Raw genomic sequence first — 4,391 nt, forward strand, 5'->3', positions numbered from 1 at the left:
CAAGTTGTACCGATTAAACCAGCAAAAACAGCAGAAACAATGTTCTCTTTTTCCAGCTGACAACTAGCTGACTAGCAGCTCACTTGACAGCTGTCAAAATCTTCCATGCAACAGGCTTTCTCATAGGACGTTCCCGGGTCTAGGGGGGGGTGTAATTTCAGCTCCCAAAATTCTTTTTATCCTCCAGAATATCTTCTTTTAATGTCAAAACCGTGAGGTCAGGATCTTTTGTTAAAAAAAAAAAACAAGAAACAGATTCTCTCGACCTTAGCTGCCCAGTCCTTTGCTTTAAATTGTTTACAAAGAGGGGGGGTGGACTTCCTTTTTAGCCCCTTCCCGCTCGTACCAAATCCAAAATGAAAAGTTTTTTAAAGTTCCAATCTCCGTATTACTCACGGGTTGATGTTTTAGAATCCAATCGATCTTAGAAGAAGTTGGCGCTCTCTGTCAATGGCTTGCGGCTTCACTCCGTAGGCGAGGGAGTACTCTCAGCACCACGCCTCACCCTGCCTCCGTTCCGAAGCCTTTAAAAAGGCTCCGTCGCGGATTGGGGGGGCGCAAATGGTGCCCGCCGAGTCTCTGTGTTCACAGGCATCCGCGCCTGTGATTTTAAGGGTCTCCGCTTCGCCGCAGCGGCCAGACCCAGACGCTACGGAGCCGATTCCCTCCGGAGCTCGGAGGGAATCCGCCATTAAACAATGGCGCCAACCCGGAAGTCCCCCTTTGTCAGAATCTCCGCTCGGCCAAGCCGATAAGGCCTCATCTTCCTCCGAGCTGAGCCTTTGAAATCGCCTCCGACGTGTTTAATGACCTGAGCCTTTGATATATATATATTTTAATGATATTTATTAGAGTTTCAAAAAGAGTTACAAAAGTAAAAAAGAAATAGAAATAGAAAAAAGAAACAAAAAATACAAAATACAGAAGAAATAAAAACAATTAAAAATAAATCCATCTTTCCCTGTCTTGCCTTTCATTCACTTATTTCCCTGGCCTCCTCACACCTCCCTTTTTTGTATTCCAGTTCAAATGGTTACTTCAGCAAATCCTTTCCCTCTTTGTTTTTATCTTAATTCTTTATCTTAATATATTATAGCTTTACATTTTCACCTGTTAACAATCCATTTTTACATCCTCCTTCTTAACATTGCTGCTAATACCACTTAATTTCATTCCGACATCATTTTAACATTCATTAATTTTGCAATGTTTCTGTAAATAATCTTTAAATTTCTTCCAATCTTCTTCCACCGACTCTTCTCCCTGGTCTCGGATTCTGCCAGTCATTTCAGCCAATTCCATATAGTCCATCACCTTCATCTGCCACTCTTCCAGGGTGGGTAGATCTTGTGTCTTCCAATACTTTGCAATGAGTATTCTTGCTGCTGTTGTAGATACATAAAGTTCTATCCTTCTTTGGCACCAATTGGCCGACCATGTCCAGGAGAAAGGCCTCTGGTTTCTTCAGGAAGGTATATTTAAATACCTTTTTCATTTCATTATAAATCATCTCCCAGAAAGCCTTAGACCTTGGGCACGTCCACCAAAGGTGAAAGAATGTACCTTCATTTTCTTTACATTTCCAACATTTATTGTCAGGCAAATGATAGATTTTTGCAAGCTTGACTGGTGTCATGTACCACCTGTATATCATTTTCATAATATTCTCTCTTAAGGCATTACATGCCGTAAATTTCATACCTGTGGTCCTGACCTGAGCCTTTGATAAGGCCTCAAGCACATTCTATCCAGCAGGGTTCCCAGCACAGGGAAGAGACAAGAGATTCGACTACATTGTAAAGAGTTTTATTTTTAACCAAGCAGAACAGAAAAGACATCCTCTCTCTATGAAAGCAGAGAGCAACTGAACAAAGGAACTAAGGAACAAAGGAACAAAGGAAACAGGAAACCACTAATGCCACATCCCGTCTCCCTTTCCCGTGAGACTGCAAGGTCTCTGGAATGTAAACAGAGTCCTGGGACTCCACACAGCTGCACAGTGAGAAACAGAAACTAACATCCTACCCCTTTCTGTGAACACCACTGGGCAGTGTGTCAGTACATTATCAGTACAAACCCAATTTCTGTACATAGGTACAGTGTTGATCCTTCGGAACAACCTTGGACAATAAATCAGCAGGAATTTCATTACCTGGCATGTAGGACACCGTTATGAGTCCTTTCTGAACACATTCTCTAGCATGTTGCAGCTTCAACTGCAAGTGCTTCGTGCTTTGCTTACAACCTTCAGAAGTCAGCAAAGCCAAACATGCTTTGTTGTCCTGATAAACCTGGATTGGACATTTGACAGGAATTCTCATGTCTTTACACAACTGTAACAACCATTCACAATCCACAAGTGAATAAGACAATGCATTCAGTTCAGCTTCACAAGAACTTAAAAACTTACTGTTGTTTGCTTCTTGCACAACCAATCAAATAGACCCTGGGTGTACATATAGCAAACTCCAGATGTGCTTTTCCTGTCTGTAGTGTCACTTCCAAAACTCGCATCATCAAATATCTCAAGACCACCAGACTTCTGATTGTTAAATGTCAGTCTGTAATGCATAGTGCCTTTCAAATAGTGTGCTATGCGTTTCAGAGCTTTCCAATCCTTAACAGTAGGATTGTTGACTTGTCTGCTTAGCAAGTTACAGCTAACTGCAATGTCAGGTCTTGAATATCTGGCAATGAAATTTAGTTTGCCTAGCACACTTCTGTACAGTGTAGTGTCAGAAAATGCTCCTTCAGTCTCATCTACCTGATAACCTGTTGTCATTGGTGTGTCTACAGGGTTAGCATCCATCAGGTTTAGCTTGGTTAACACATCAGCAATTTTCTGTGACTGGTATACTGGGAATTAAAGCTGCATCACATGATGGACACTTCAAGATGGCGGGGGCTGCTGAGCAGACTGCCAGAGTTTACACCCCGGGGAAAGCTGATACAGTATCCCAGACCATGCAGGGATGTGTTCCTGAAACCGAAAGCTCCACATAAGGGAGGCTTTTGGAGGAAGAGTGAACGAGGGGGGTGTTTCCTGTTCAGGGGGTGAAATCTCCAAAGCAGGAGGAGCAAGGGGAGTTGGTTGCCACGTCATCCCAACCATCACTGCAACCAGCAGGTGGCACTGCTGTGTTTGAAGCAGTGGAAAGTTTTTCCTGGGAGAAGTTTGGGCAGAGTCCAAATGCCAGGATGATCTGCGCAGATGTGGTGACTAGCTGTTCCAGTACAAAGGCTAAGGCAAACATTTGTGGAAGATGGAACTGGTTCAACACATTTACACCACAGAAGGGTCCGATCCACCAGTTGGGTGAAGGCTCCTTGGAGGTGCAAAGTGTTGTGGAGTCCGGCACACTACCCTGTGTTCCATTGAGCTTTCTGGACTTGTAGCAGAGTGTGCACAACGCTAGCTGCTTGGTGTGTAAGCTTGCAGAAGATACGAGTCCACATGCTGTTGTTCAAAACTAACAGCTTTATTTACAGCAGAACAGTAAAAATAAACAAACCATCTGAGACAGCAGGCATCTTGCTTCCTAGCTCGGCAGCAAAAGCGAAAGTCAGACAGAACAAAGAAACAGCTTCTCCAGAAGTTGGAGACAGCTCCTCCCCAGAACAGGCAGGACGATGGGTTCTGAGCTGTTAAGCCTATAAGCTCTGATTCCCCATCACACCCCCTCTCGTCCTGCACTGCTGGGGGCTCGTACGTTTCACCACTTACCCCAAACACAGACCTTTACAGAACTCCCCATGACGCTGAAAGCTCAAGGTTTCATGAACCCATCTGCCAGGTTCTTCTGGCTTGAATAGTACTGCAATCTCACCAAGCCTAACTGGATACTCTGAAACGCATTCTGGAAACGGATGTCTAGGTGTTTGGTTCTGGGCTTAAACTGCCCAGACTCTGCCAACTTCAGACAGGGTTGATTGTCCTCCCACACCATGACAGGCAAACAACAATCCCTGCAGATTTCTTGAACCAAACAAACATAGAATTCCAATTCCCTGCAAAGCTCAGACAGCGCACTGAATTCAGATTCAGTAAAGGAAAGCGCAATGAGACTTTGCTTCCGGGTGTGATGGCCTGGGATTCGGATTCAGATGCTGAACCTAAGGAATCCCAACCTGCACAGGATTCCTCGCCTCCAGAACCAGCTGAGCCAGGGTTGGGGCATGAGCCTGAAGGGTCCTCACCTGTGCTGGATCCTCAGGTACAGACACCAGCTGAGTCTGCTCTGGCGATGGAGGCACCAGAGGACCCATTGCCTGCAGGTGCTCCACTCTCAGCCCCGTCAGAGGAAGCTGGGGTTACCTCTAGGTCCGGTAACTCTCCAGCCTCTCCTGAGCTGCACAGGCTCAGGACAGAGAGGCGGAGGGAACTAAGTTCC

At 45.2% G+C, this 4,391-nt stretch overlaps 1 protein-coding gene and 1 pseudogene across 2 annotated transcripts in view; one reads left to right on the forward strand and one right to left on the reverse strand.

Moving 5' to 3' along the window:
• The window catches only part of LOC128412277 (zinc finger protein 420-like), a 309,743-nt pseudogene that overhangs the window by 86,662 nt on the left and 218,690 nt on the right, over positions 1-4,391 (forward strand).
• LOC128412045 (zinc finger protein 883-like) overlaps positions 1-4,391 on the reverse strand; it is an 88,135-nt gene that overhangs the window by 51,672 nt on the left and 32,072 nt on the right. The gene's annotated exons all lie outside the window — the stretch shown is intronic.

Source organism: Podarcis raffonei, chromosome 4 (assembly GCF_027172205.1).
Source record: "Podarcis raffonei isolate rPodRaf1 chromosome 4, rPodRaf1.pri, whole genome shotgun sequence".
Lineage (NCBI taxonomy): Eukaryota > Metazoa > Chordata > Lepidosauria > Squamata > Lacertidae > Podarcis > Podarcis raffonei.